The sequence below is a fragment of the Tamandua tetradactyla genome, chromosome 3 (genome assembly GCF_023851605.1).
Source record: "Tamandua tetradactyla isolate mTamTet1 chromosome 3, mTamTet1.pri, whole genome shotgun sequence".
Taxonomy (NCBI): domain Eukaryota; kingdom Metazoa; phylum Chordata; class Mammalia; order Pilosa; family Myrmecophagidae; genus Tamandua; species Tamandua tetradactyla.
Window position 1 is genome coordinate 184,973,277 of NC_135329.1, and position 15,480 is coordinate 184,988,756.

Here is a 15,480-nt window from a genome sequence, read left to right on the forward strand (position 1 = left end):
TCATAAGCAGAAAATTGAATGAACAAAGTTTTGGAAATATAGGAATCAAAAGAAAACAAGGAAGTAATCACTTTTAGGGCATTTCAGTGGGAAATGTATGACTATAAAGAAACATTATGAACTCTGTCTCAGTCTCCGTATAAAAAGAGAAATCCATGAAAGAATTTTTCACTGTTATATGATGTAATTGATGTACATGGACCAGAGATTAAATTATTAATGTTTTAAATTCATTTTTACAGAAAGAAACAAGAGTATTATCAATTCTTTGAGAACACAGCGTAACCAACTTTACCATTTACCATTTCCTTGAATAGGTAAGATCTTCTGTACTATTAAAAAGTTACCCACAGTTGTGAAAAATAATTCTTCGCTAACCATCTAGTTAATATTTTTGTCTTTAAATAAATTAAGTTTTATAAGGGAGGAATACACTTTTGAATTTTATGACTAAAAGTTTTAGAATTATTAAATTGGTCTTTCATAGCATTTGGACTGATTTAGTAGTTAAAGAATGTGAACACCTCTCTCTGAAATGAGAATTGAACTATACTTGTCTACCATGCTTTGGTTAGCCATATCATAGTAATACCAATAACACTTGCTTAGCACTTACTACAGTCCAGGCACAAACTACACAATTTACTTTATAGAGATTGAATCGTTGATTCCTTACAACAGCTCTACAAAGTAGATGCAGATATTGCCCCCATTTTATAGATTAAGGGTTTGAAGCAGAGAGAGAGGAGGCAGGTAGATGAAGTTATTCAACAAGGTTTGCCTACTTGGGATCTGGGAGCATCAGTGATTGTAAAGAACACCAGCCCCAGCTGTTATTTTGAGAATATTTTCATGTTGCAGTAAAATTGTCTACCAATCAGACCCCCTTATCTTTTGAGTAGGTTATTTATAAGCATATTAACCTAGCTAATGTCTCTCCGAATGCATGGAAGGAAAAAGAATGCATTTACTAAAAGTGCCATAGCAGGCAAACTTCTATTTTATATTTGTACTTGTTACTCAAAGTGAGCTGTGTGAATAAAAAAGCAGGCATACCTTAGAGATATTGTGGATTTTTTTCTAGACCACCACAATAAAGTGAATATATCAATTAAGTGAGTCACACAAATTTTTTGGTTTCTCAATGTATATAAAAATTATATTTACATTATAGTCTGTTAAGGATGTAAAAAAAAACAATGTACAAACCTTAATTTTAAATACTTGATTGCTAAAAAATGCTAACATCATCTAAGCCTTCAGCAAGTTGTAATCTTTTTGCTGGTGGAGAGTTTTGCCTCGATGTTAGCGGCGGCTGACTGATCATGTCAGCAACCACTAGGTTGCTGAATGTGCCATGGCTGTAGTAATTTCTTAAAAGAAGACAATGAAGCTTGCTACATCAATTAACTCGTCCTCTTATGAAAGATTTTTCTGTTTAATAGCATTTTATCCATGTAGAACTGCTTTCATCTTTCAAAATTGGTATCAATCCTCTCAAATCATGGCAATGCTTAATCAAACAAGTTCATTTAATATTCTAAATCCTTTGTTATCATTTCATCTATGTTCACAGCATCTTCACGAAGAGTAGATTCTGTCTCAAAAAAGCACTTTCTTTGCTCATACATTAAACTTTTATCATGAGATTGTAGCAATTCAGAGTCCACATTTATTTCTAGTTCTCTTGCTATTTCCATTATATCTGCAGTTACTTCCTCCACCGAAGTCTTGAACCCCTCAAAGTCATCCATGCAAATTGAAATCAACTTCTTCCAAAGTTCTGTTAAAGTTTATATTCTGACCTCCTTTCATGAATTATGAATGGTCTTGATGGCATCTGGAATGGTGAATCCTTTCCAGAAAGTTTTCAATTTATTTTGTCCAGATCCATCAGAGGAATCACCTTGTTTGGCAGCTAAAGCCTTAAGAAGATGCTTTCTTCACTAGAGCAGTTAGAGGCCATTATGACGCTATTAACTGGTCTAATTTCAATATTGTTGTGACTCAGGGCATTAGGAAGCCTGAGGAGAGGGAGAGAGATGGTGAATGGACCATTGGTGGATCAGTTAGAACACACACATTTATTGATTGATTGCCATTTGATAATGGGCATGGTTTGTGGCACCCAAAACAATTTTAATAGTAACATCAAAGATCACTGATCACATATCACCATAACAGATATAATACTAATGAAAAAGTTTGAAATATTGCGAGAATTACCAAAATGTGACACAGAGGCAAGAATTGAGCACATGCCGTGGAAAAAATGGTGCTGCTAGACTTGCATGACAGAGTTGCGATTTGTAAAAATTGCAATACCTGCAAAGCTCAATAAAATACTCAATAAAGCGAGTTACGGTGTGTACTTGAGCTTAGTTTATAAACAGAAACAAAATTTCCTTTATTGTACATCTTTCTTTAAACTTGAAGCTCTTTTCATAGTAATATTACAAAAAGATTATAAATGAATGGTTTCTTGTTCTAGGAAATAAGGGGTAGATTTTATTGTTATTTCTTTTATTAGAAATAATGAATGTACAATCTTAAAACGGACCACAGCAATATTCCCTTTACTGTTACTACTATTTCTTTATGACTTTGTTTTTAATCAAGAAAATGTATATGATTTTTCAAAGGAAAACACAGAAAATATTATAATAAATACTTAAGTGCCTGCCACTTAGAATAAATAGATGCTTATATCCAGATCTTTTTAAAAGAAATAAACCATCACAGAAAGAGCAAAGCTCAACCTGCTCACTGTCCATTTTTCTCCTTTATTCCTAAGGTCACAATCCTGTAGATGATAAAACCGTCTTTTGTGTGTTCTAATATTTCATGGTGTGTATAATGCAATGTCATATTATTTACTTTTAAAAGGTTACACAAATTGTGTCATACTGTAGACAGTGTTCTGCAGCTTTCCTTCACCCAACATTGTATTTAGAGTTTCATCCATTCTGATACATGGAGATTTGGTTGGATCATTTTAACTGCCCTGAAGTTGACTCACTTCAACCGTTTCAACCCTCTCAGGCTTATTATTATTAATAGTTATTATTTCTAAATACAGCCAGCATTTTAAAGATTCAATGCTAAGATGATTTAAGCATGGCTTACAGAGCATCTTTGGGGGTTGGGTATAAAGAATCCATAGTTTTTAGTATATGATTGCATGCTAATCCTTTTTATGTTTTATTTTTTCCTACTTGAAAATCATTTTTAATTAGTTATAGAGGTATTGCTAATCTAATGGGACTCATAATTTTCACTGTTTTTGCCCTAACATAATAATTGTAAACTCTTTTATTTCCCCATGGACGAAACACTATTCCCAAATACTATGTAAATACTACTTTTGAAATTTAAAAGATACTTAAAAGGAAAATGCTTTTGTATGGTCAATTGCCAGTATTCACTTAGAATATCATAAAAGAGATTAAAATAAAGAAGAGTTATTTTTTCTAATTTTCTCTAATGCTACGGTTAATAATTTCTAAATTTGCTTAAGGTAAAGGTAATATCAATACACTAGAAGATCTGTAAATGTAGAATTTTTCATAACTATTTTATAAAAATTTTCAGAGTAAATTGTTACTCTGGTGGAGAGGAGAGGCAAAGCTGGAGCAAACTAACCTTTGCTGGGTAAAAATGATTAAATAGGAGATTTTAGCTAAGGTTTGCAGGTAAGAAATTCACTTTCCATTTTGTAGAAGAGGAAACAGAGACCCAGATATTTTGCTCAAGATAATGATTGCAGAGCCTGTATTCAAATTTGTCTCTATCAGTCTCCAAAGCTATAAGTGCTACCAGAAAATGAATCGGAAAAATCTTACCTATTTAACACGTAAATGGAAATTTCATTTATTTCAGCAAAATTTATAGGGAACTTTTTATGTAAGTTCAGGGCTGATGTTAGAAAAGAAAGGAAGATGCATTGCCAACTCAAAAGGGGAAAACAAGCTTTTGGGAACAGTGAAGATTCATTCTCTGATACCAGTTAATTAGGTAGAGAAATATCCTGCTATGCTATCTTAACACTATTTACCAAGTGATTATCTTTATAATCACCTTACCAAGACTTAGATTAAATGCAAAGGGGCAATGGGAGTAAAACTGCTTTGTAAATGACAAAGTCCTTTGCAATTATATGCTACTATTACTGAGCACTCTATTCTACAAATTTGAGAATTGAGTATTTTAAACTTAATACATGTAATTCTAAATGTAAAGTGTGATATATATCTCTGAAGGTTAAGAGTCTTACTAATTCATATACAACCGGTATCTTTTCCACACAAAGGCCCCACATGAACTTTATAGTATACTGATTAGCAGTTTGACAGTTGGTTTCTTTCCAGGCTTTACAACGTATAAGAGGTATATTATTCATTTCCTTAAGCCTCATGGTGGGTAGTAACAGTAGCAAACTCATACCTCTCGAGAATATGATCATTGCTCATCACCTCTACACTACACCATTCAAATCCACCTTCCCTCACTGACTCCTGCAATCACCATCCTAGGCTCAGTCTTGTCTTCCTGCAGTTTATTCTAGATGTCACACAGACCTCAGAGTGATCTTTCTAAAAATCACAATTAGTTGATATCACTACCCTGTTCAGCATGCTCCAGTGGCTGCTCAAAAGAAAGCTCACACTCACAAGGTGCTCTATCAGCTGGCATCTGCTAATTCCCTGGCATCACCTCAACATCACCTACTACCACTGATGGCAGAGACTGAGTCATGTCTGAACTCTATGTCCTGTACCTAGACTGGTGCCTACACCTGGTAGATCCTCAGTAGATACTCGTTGAAGCAATGAACAGGTATGCGAGAGTTACTATGAACTGTTGCAACATACGAAATGTTGCAGCTAGAGATATGCTAAAGTTACTGTGAAATGTTGCAGCTAGATACTTGGCACACATAAATAATTATTGTTGCCCTTTTAAGGATGCCTTCACTTTGTTTTAACAGAGTCCATCACTTCTGGTATGCTAAAGAATGTTTGTATTTTTGATACACAACTGTGTGGCATTATGAGAAAAATTTATTCTGCTGATTGGTACTTTTGAATTTTAATTTGTAGTACCAAAATTTGAGGACAAATTTGGTATAAATTAGCAGGGTGGAAATGAGAAAAACATTTTAAGGGAAGAAAATATTAACATTTTAATTTATTATTCCATGCAGTCTTTTAAATAAATAATAACACTAAGATTTGCCACTACCTGATGCTGCTTAAATTTTACTGTGATGTTCATAACAGGTTTATATTTTTTCTTGAAGAAAGGTACTTCTTGAAGAAAAGTACCTTGAGCAGCGCTGATTATTCTCTCACCGACATTCAAGTCCTGTGTCAGAGTTCTGTGTGAATAATTTTGAAGACAGAGTAAGCATTCTAAAAATAAGTACTGTTGGTAAATTAGGACACCAGATGTTCCCTTCATAAAGCTTATCCTAAAATGCACTGTCAGGTGGCAGTCAAACCGAGACCCCAGAATAAGAATAGGTCTCATTGAGCAAGACCTATTCCAGGAGTGAGATTTGAAGAGGGATCTCTCATGGTTAACTGGAGAGAGAGAGAGGGAGAACTGCCCACATATTCTGGCAGGAGTTAAAATAACAATAACAGTCCTCCTACTTAACAGGTTGAGTCATAGGCACATTCTCCTTATTTCTCGGCAATTCCGAGCAGATTGTTTAGGCTGGAAATCTGTAGGCAGAGGTGGGAACAACCTGCTGCAAAAGGCTCTAGTTCTTGTTAGGAGGGTGCTGTTCTAAGTCTGGTCTTTTAACAGTTTGACCAAATGGTGGTTGAAAATATTTGGTGCTGATGAGCATTTTTTCCTAATGTTTAGAATAAAAGAATAAGGGTCCAGGTGTGGTCATTTTATGTTTAGTTTTTTTTACTGACCACGAGCATAAGCCACTTGAAAAGGAAACTTATAACTGTGGGAGGTCTTAAAGTTAAAAGCCAAATCTTGCTGGGAGGTTTGCCTTCAAAAAGTCTATGGGGCCAGCAAAAATGGCTTGTCTTAGTTTTTTTGGAATTAGGGTTGAAATTAATAAAAATTTACTTTTGCTTAAGCAGATGAGGAAAAATTATTATATGATTGCTGAGGTACCTCATAATCCAAGGACTGGGAAAAAGAATGGCCTTATGAAGTGCTAAAACCAGGAACAGACCTGAGGCAGGAGCTGAGACCATATTATCCAAGTCTCTCATGGCCTCACCCCACTATACTCCATTTGAATCAATATGCCTCTTGATTCTCTTTCTTTATATAGGGAGTGAGTTTCCTCCTACACTTTACACAAGCACAGCTCTAAGTTTGCCTGCCTATCAGTGCCAGCCTCTTACAGTATCAGTATATCAAATTTTACTTCCCAAAGAGAGAATATTACTGGTGCAGATGGGTCATTGTCTACTCTTGAATTATCAAAGAAGCTGTTCCCAGTGGAATAGACAAGATAGTATGTCCATGGCTGCCAGTATCCCACTCCTCTGGGTGGGAAGAAGGAAGAGGCCACTAGAAAGGGAGTCTTGATGTTGAGCATATATCCTTGAAAGTTATTAAAACCCAAAGGTGCCAGTTCTCCATTCCCTTACTCTTCACCCCACAAAATTCCCCTTCATTGATAACTGGCATGTAAAGAAACAAAGACTAGAATTTCAAGAGATAAAAAGAGTAGGGTTTGTAGCCAGCCTCCAAGAGAAAAATAAATGGGTGATGACTTTTTTGGGGGGTGCATGGTCTGGGAACTGAACCCGAGTCTCCCTCATGAAAGACAAGCATTCTACCACTGAACCACCCATGCACCCTGGGTGATGACTTTTAATCTGAGTTTTTCCACAATTACTATTTTAGGGAATTTTTCACTACATATTATATTTTCTTATCATTCTTTAATATGTGTATTTTAGGGTTCTCAGTTAGGAAAGCTAGATTAATATTCTGATTAAGAGTACTCTTTTCCATATCTTGGTCATTGTTCCAAAACTGAGGAGATTTATAAGCCCTTGAATGTCCTTTTCTCTCTTTCCGTGCCCCTTGGGATAGAAAGCAGCATTTTGCAACATTAAAGGGAGTTGCTAGCAAAGAAGAGCATCAGTAGAGAACAAAATAACCACCGTTGATTAATTTGGGCGTGTAGGAAGCAGTTTAGGGGATTACTTTGGGTGCACAGTGAGCCTTCAGTCTGTAGCATGCCACATTTTTTTTCTGAAAAAAGAAAGCCTGTGTAAAGACATCATGCAGCATGAAATAGGTGAACTTAGCAAAAGATGTGCAAGTGTGTGTACATGTATGTATTTGTATGTGTTCTATGCACACCCTAAAACAGCTCAGCATTTTAAATAATAGTTCTAAGGAACACATTTCCACACTAAGGTAGAAACTTAGTACAGATGTGATTATAAGTGTGGAATCCTTTAAAGCCTTAGTCCTATGTTAATTGAAATCAATTTTAATTTTGGGTAGAGTATGATGAGGAGCTTTGCAAGCAGACACTTCAGCTCATGTGCTGGAGAATGGGATGTTTGAGGAGCCAGTTTTCCTTGCACTGATGAAGGTCACCTATTCTTCTGAGGAAAGGTAAAGATGATGAGAGAGGATTAAGAGAGACTGCGGGAGCTGGCGAGTTTCTATCTTCAACCCTCTCTCGAAAAGCAGTACTTCTACTTTGTCTTCAGCAGAAAGCAAACTGGCCTCAGAGTCCCTAAAAGCAAAAAAAATAATAATTTGTCACCCTATTCACCAGAAAGCAGATGTAACGAAAGGACCAAACGGATGGCTGTGACCATCTTTGATTCAGCCATACCAGGAAAGCAGAGGGACATAAAGAGGCTAATTTAGGAAGAGCAGCAGGAAATGCTCTTTCCTTAAGTTTGTTCTCTCACTTTTCCCACTCTGACACCAACAGGCTGTTCGCTGTTTTACGTGCTATCAAGATTTGTTGTAGCAGACCATAAATGGGGGGTAGTTACTTAAATTTGTTTCATTTAACTGTTACTTATATTAGTCTCATTCTTGTTTTTGTTTGTTTGTTTTTTTGTTTTTTTTGTTAATCCCAGTACTCTCATTTTGAAATTACATATATTACTTAGGATTGGCTAATTGCTTTAACAAATAGACCTAGAAATGTTTGATGTTTTGGTGAACCCACACATATAAGTTGCCCTCATGTCATATTTCATGTTTGCTCCATCAGTTCCATTTATTTGGAAGATGCTAAACCTTAGTGCTTATATGACAGCTAACAGTGCATCTCTGGTTCTTTTGCATGAGTGGAATATTACAGTGTTATATAAAAGTTGTTCTAGGAGCCAAATAACCTGTAAAATCACCTTCTCGGTGAAATAATTCTGTCATGGAATTTCAGTCTCTGAAATTCTCAGTGACTGAGAAGCACTGGATTTTCACAAAAATACTGCATTTCAGTAAATGTGTGATCACTGGCTTTTCCTTGAAGGTTAAAACTCCTTTTCTCTTGAGAGTAGGTGTCATGGGAGAACATTCTAAAGTAAGAAAGCCCAAGAAAACTGGCCTATGAGTATGTAAGGAAAGGCCTTTTGAAGTTCAGCTTGTCTGAGAAAAGTGAGAGGTGATGAGCAAAATCCACATAACTGAATCTGAAATCTAATTCCTTCTGTGCTGTTGTCATAGCTTTCTTCCCAAGAAGTATGATTTACTTAAATCTACTGATTTCTCATGATTAATTTTTTTTTACTTTTTCTTTATTCACCCAGACCCCCACTTTTTTAAATGAATGTCAAGAACTCCAGTCATACCATGTGCTCAGTAATTACTACAGAAGGCAGTTTAAATCTGAGACAGTTGTAGTCTCTGTGAGAGAAATTTAGAATTCACTAAAGCAAATACTTTAGTGAGGGAATGCCAAAGCTTGAGTCATTTAAAACCATTCTGAACAAAGCCCTAGGAAATACCTGGTAGTAGTCAATCCTGTACGAAGAGCAAAGGGCCAAAACAATCAAAAAGACCTTTTTCCAGGACAGACTGCTGTGGTACTAGAAAGTTCATACTACTGGGAAGCAGTGTGTAAACCCTTTTATTTTTCGGCTCGTGTACTTCTTTTTGACATATGTTTACAATTGCAGTGAATCTTGTTTTTGGAACCCAACAATTCTTAAGAAAAAATGTTTTTAAAGGCAAGAGAAATTTAAAAATATAGTAATATAAGGATAATGCAAACATATATAATATAACCATATACACACATATAATCTATAGATCAATTAAATACACACTGGGAAGTATTATTTGAATGAAACATGAAGATGGAAATTCTTCAATGAAGCATTGTAGGAAAGTAATATATATATATAATTTTCTCATTGCAGAGATGAGTTACTATATTACATAGTTTAAGCTAACTTCTGACATTTTTTTTTTTACAATAGTTGCATAAGTTGTGATAAACATATTCTGCAACTGGTGTTTGTGGCCCCCAGAATCCAGACTTCTCACTCTTCCCTACCACCCCTGAACTGCCATCATCCCACTGCTGAAAACTGCAGTAACTCCTACCTAGACTGTATGCTTCCATTTTACCCCACTGTGTGCTCTGTTTTCCACACATCGGTTCTCTGACCTTTTTAGAATTATTATTACATTGCTCAAAATCCTCCAAGAACTTCTTGTATTTAGAAATAAATCCCCACTCTTGACCAAATAACACAGGATCCTATTATGACCTGGCTCTCCCAAGCTCTCAGGCTCGTGTCACTCTCCCTGCATCTTCCAGCAGGTCACCTCAATCACACCAAGCTCATTCCCACCCCAGGGACTTATACAGCACACACTCACCCACCCCATGACTGAAAATGCCAGAAATGGAATATAGTCTTAGTTTTAAATTTTCATTTTAACTTCCTTTATTTAAAAGAGATAATGAAAGAGAAGAAAAAGCAAGAAAAGTGAAATTAAATCTTGCTCCTTAGCAAATCCCTTATCAAAATGTCCAACCAAAAATATGGATCTCGTGTGAAGATAAAAGATATTACTGTTTATGGCCATTTTCTTAGGGAAAAGCCATTACCTTCTTAAATCACTGTTTTGTTTTGTTTTCTTATCACATCTTGAGTTCACATTTTTTTACATAGCCTAACCTAAATTTAGAAAGTTTCCATCCTTTGGGAAGAAAAAAAAATAAGCAAATTATTTTGATCTACATCCCATACTTTTTTTGGTGAAAAATTTGCTTTTTCTCTCTATTTCTGTTGAATGTGCTTCAGTATTTTCATCTGGTATAAAGAAAGTTAGCCTTATGAGGCGATGGAATAAATTCTGCTCCTACTGAGTAGAGTAAATGAACAGGTTTGAACCATACTTTGAAACTGCCGTCGTCCATGGTCTTCAATCAGATGCCGTGGTTTCTGAGATTTTTCCTTTAAAATAGTGCATCACTTTCTTTACAGGCTTTTAGAAAACTATTTCTCATTGTAATTGTTAATGATGACATTGAGAAATCTCAAGTAGATTTAAGTGATATTTGTTTCAAACTGTCTCTATTTTTTTTTATTATAACATTTTTGTTTTTTTGTGTTTTGTTTTTTTTTTTTTTTTGGCATAGGCAGACCTGGGAATTGAACCTGGGCTCCACATGGCAGGCGAGAATTCTGCCACTAAGCCACAGTTGCAGCACCCTATGATTTTTTTTCTTAATTGTGAAATATAACATATACAAAAAAGCAATAAATTTCCAACTACATTGTAACAAGTAGCTATACAAAAGATTTTAAAGTTTGGTATGGGTTACAGTTCCACGAGTTTTCATTTTTTCTTCTAGCTTTTCCAAGACACTGGAGACAAACCGAAATGTCAATATAATGATTCAGCAGTCATACTCATTTGTTAAATCCTATCTTCCCTGTTATACTCCTCCTTCTCTTTAAATAACATCTATACATAAAAGCAATAAATTTCAAAGTACATCGCAACAATTTGTTGTAGCGCAGATATCAGAGTTTGGTACAGGTTACAGTTCCACAATTGTGGATTTTTATTTCTTGCTCCTCTAAGGTACTAGAGGCTAAAACAAATATCAGTATAATGGTACAGCATTCATACTCATTTATTAAACCTGACCTTCTCTGTATAATTTCACCATCACTTTTGAGCTTTCACTTACTCTTTAGGGGTATTTGGGTTATGCCCATTCTAACTTTTTCATGTTTGAAGGGGCTGTCAATAATGTGGGATGGGGGATGAAACTAGTTGATGTTCTGGAAGGTCTGGCCCCTCTGCATTTCAGAACTTATTGGTCCAGGGACCCATCTGTAGGTTGGAGGTTTCAGAAAGTTACCCTAGTGTGTGGAACTGTTGTAGAATCTTATATAATGCCCTAGGTGTTCTTTAGGATTGGCAGGAATAGTTTTGGTTGGGGGTTGGCAAGTTATGATAGGTAGCAATATCTAACTGAAGCATGCGTTAAGAGTGACCTCCAGTGTAGCCTCTCATCTGTCTTTGAACTCTCTCAGCCACTGATAGATACCTTATTTGTTACATTTCTTTTCCCCCGTTTTGTCAGGGTGACATTGTTGATCCCATGATGCCAGGACCAGGCTTCTCCCTGGGTTTCATCTCCCACTCCACCAGGGAAATTTTCACCCCTGGATGTCATGTCCCACAAGGGAAGAGGGCAATGGTTTCACTTGCAGAGTTGGGCTTAGAGAAAGGCCACATCTTAGCAACAAAAGAGGTCCTCTGGAGGTGGCTCAGTCATGCCTATAGGTAGGCTATGCTTCTCTGCTACATACATAAGCTTCACAAGAGGAACCCTCAAGATCAAGGACTTGGCCTATTGATTTGGGTGTCCCTAATGTCAAACTGCCCCAGTTTTGCGCAAGAGCTTTCAATCCATGGTTTTAAAAATGAAGACCATGTAGAAATAGTCCATATACTTTTCTGTTGTTGAGGAGTCATTTCTTAATCTATAAATTTACTTCTGGTCCTAGAGTTCTTCAGCATGGATGGAATTGAAAAGAAGTTTCAAATCTGTTAAAAACTTGACAGTGTTAAATGCACAGAGGTTCTCCAGAATTTTCTATTCATTGTTTTCACAAAGATATTAAGATTAATTCTGGGATTTATAGATTAAAAATCTAAAAATAAGGTCAGATGTTCAACATATCCAATTGAAGTCAACATTAGTTATTTAAGCAGATTTTCTGTTGTCATGTCCCTCCATTCATCTGGAATCCAAGGAAAGTGAGAAATAGATCCCGGTGGCAGTCTCTCTTTCATTTTCAAGGATGTTTCCACCAGTAACACCTCTAGCCTGGTTAGAGGTTTTCTCATCAGCCTCACCTGTCACCGTCTCTCCCCACCTCCTATTGCTATTTAAAAAACAAAAGTAGGGTGCATGGGCATTTCAGTGGTAGAATGCTTGCCTGACATGCAAGAGACTTGGGCTAGATTCTTGAACCATGCACCAAAAAAAAAGAAAAAAAAAAGCAAAAGTCCCATCTTTATTATTATAATGTTTATGATGAATGTTAAAAATTGTATTGGACTTAGTAAAAACTAAATCCCTACAGTGAATATTTTAAAAAATTAATATGCATCCTCAAAATTTTTGTGACTTTCCTAAGAAATGTTTCATTTAAAAATTAATTTTTTTACATTCCATATTATTTTTATTTTTTTCTTAATTTGATAATGGCCAAGTTCTATTTGTCTGATTTGCAGATGAGTCGGTCTGTTTTTTATCTTGACCTGTTTTGTTTATGGGCCCTTCGTACCACATATAACATCTGTGCCCATTCTTTAAAAGAAACTCATTTTTTATTGTGAAATATAATCGATATGCAGAAAAATGATAGTTTCAAAGTACATTTTAACAAGTAGTTATAGAACAAATTTCAAAGTATAGTATGGGTTACAGTTTCACAATTTCAGATATTTCCTTCTAGCTGTTCTAATACACTGGAGACCAAAAAGAAATAATCAGTATAATGTTTCAGTAGTCATACTCATTTGTTAAATCCTGTCTTCCCTGTTATAACTCTTTCCTCTCATTTGATCCTTCTCCTGATCTTTAGGGATATTTGGACAATAACCATTCTAACTTCTTCATGTTGAGTAGGGGTGCTGACATTATGGGGTAGGTGAATGTAACTGGTTGATGTTCTTGAAAAGACTGATACCTCTGAGTTTCAGGGCTTATCTGGCATAGGAACAATCTGGAGGTTTTAGGTTTCTGGGGGAAAAAAAAACTGAGTGAAACTATTATGGAGTCTCAGATAGAGCCTTGGGTATTCTTTTTAGGGTTTTCAGAATACTGTTGTTTGGGACTTAACATACCATGACAATTTACAATATCTAGCTGAAACTTGAGTAAGAGTAGCCTCCAGAATAGCCTCTCAAATCTATTTAAAATCTCTTAGCCAATGAAACCTTATTTTGTTGCATTTCTTTCCCCTATTTTGGTCAAGAAGGCATTGGCAATCCCATGATGCCGGGCCAGGCTCACCCCTGGGAGTCATGACTCACATTGTCAGGGAGAATTATACCCTTAATGTCATGTCCCAGTATAATGTGTTTATTTGTAGAGAAATTAGAGGGCTTAGAAAAGGAGAGGCCACATTTGAGCAACAAAAGAGGTTCTCTGGAAGTGAGTCTTAGGCATACATATAGATAAGCATAGCTTCCCCATTCGAGAAATGAATTTCATAAGTGCAAGTTTCAAAATCAGGGTCTTGACCTATTAACTTGGGAGTCCCCGATGCTTGAGAGAGTATCAGGAATTTCCCAGGTGGGGAAGTTTAATAGATCCATATTTTTTTCTCCAGTTCTCAAGGGACTTCGTAAATACATTTTTATCATCTGCCCCCTATTCTGGAATGTCTCAGGCTATTACTTTAAGCTATACAGAATCACAAGATCACATTCCCTATCTAGGCTCCATGTGTTTAGGTTGTTTAATGAACTGGCCAGATAGGTTAAGTTAAATTGTGTGCTACAGGAAATTTAAATTTTGGACAAAATAAATATCTCTTCATTTGGTTTCACACAGAAGTTACCTTACAGTTTTAGAATACAGACACTATCCTCTGTTACACTGTTTTTTGGTTCACTTTAGTTACAACCTAATCAGCTTCATTCATATCTCTAATTGAAGCCTGATTTCTTTTTCAGCTTCTTTAACAATTGCTATACATAGGAATACTGATTTTCAGAGCTTCAGAACTCTGATTCTGAGTCTTACTTGTCCCACAGGTACCCAAAGTTCCAGAGAAATACCAGGTTATACACATAGAGCACAGCATCTCCAAATTTAGAAATAACACTTAGAAATTAAGAAGAAATGTGACTTGCTGTAAGAGCTTACAGTCTAGGCCCTAATTTTTTTATAATTATTTTCTAAATGAGGCCATATAATATTTATCCTTTTTTAAAATTTTGCTCAACATGACCTCAGGGTTCATTCATCTCACTGCATTCCTTACAACTTCATTACTTTTTGTAGCCGCACAGTATTCCATCGTATGTATATACCACAGTTCACCCTTCCATTCCTCAGTCGATTTACCCGTAGGCCAACTCCATCTTGGCTATCATGAATAATACCACCATAAACATCAGTGGGCAAATGTCTGTTCAAGACCCTGCTTTCAGTTCTTCTGAGTGTATTCCTCATAACAAGATTGCCTAATCATATGGCTACCCTATATCTAGCCTTCTTAGGATTCGCTACATTACTCTCCAGAGGAACTGCACCATTCCTCTACCCTACTAACATTGAATAGGAATACCTCTCTCTCCACATTTTCTCTAGCACTTGACTCTTTTTGTTCATTTACTTATTTATGTTGAATCTGCAGATTTTGTTGAGATATATTCATGTAACATATATCCTATCCAAAAAAATCAATGTCTCACAATATCCTCACTTAGTTGTACAATCATCACTCTAAATTTGAGACAATTTTCATTGTTTCATAGAGAAAAATAATAGATACACATCCACACCAAACAGAAAACCCAAAGCTCCCCTTACCTCTTATCTACCCACCCCCATTATTTACCCCTTGTGTTATGGCACTAGGTATTCTTATTAATATATATGCATGTCCATAGCATGCAATAGGGAGTTTTTCCTATATTCCCCTCTATTATTAACTCTTTATATAAGTGTGATACCTTTGAAGTAGTTTATGCAAGAACTTATTCATATTTGTAGTAGTAATCAGTAAGATATATGGCTTTAAACCACTCCTTTCAATCATATTTACCCTCAATACACTATTGCTTATAATCTCACTAATGAACTACTATCATCTCTATCCATCTCCATATATTTAAGTTCAACCTCGTTAACAAGCCTGTACATGTTAGATAACCACTCCCCCTTCTCTAGTCTCTAAGTCCCCTGTAGTGTACATTTTAAGACTGAGTTTACATTTACTAAGATGTTGATATTAGTGAAATCATGCAGTATCTATG

At 35.8% G+C, this 15,480-nt stretch overlaps 1 protein-coding gene across 32 annotated transcripts in view; it reads left to right on the forward strand.

The window, feature by feature from the left end:
- The window catches only part of MAP2 (microtubule associated protein 2), a 331,538-nt gene that overhangs the window by 223,151 nt on the left and 92,907 nt on the right, over positions 1–15,480 (forward strand). For 29 of the 32 annotated variants that reach the window (XM_077154924.1, XM_077154920.1, XM_077154931.1 and 26 more), the window contains one exon: positions 243–317. The exons of the other annotated variants lie outside the window; for them this stretch is intronic. The gene's annotated coding sequence lies outside the window, so the exon portion shown is untranslated. The remainder of the gene's footprint in view (positions 1–242; positions 318–15,480) is intronic. 32 annotated transcript variants of the gene reach the window in all.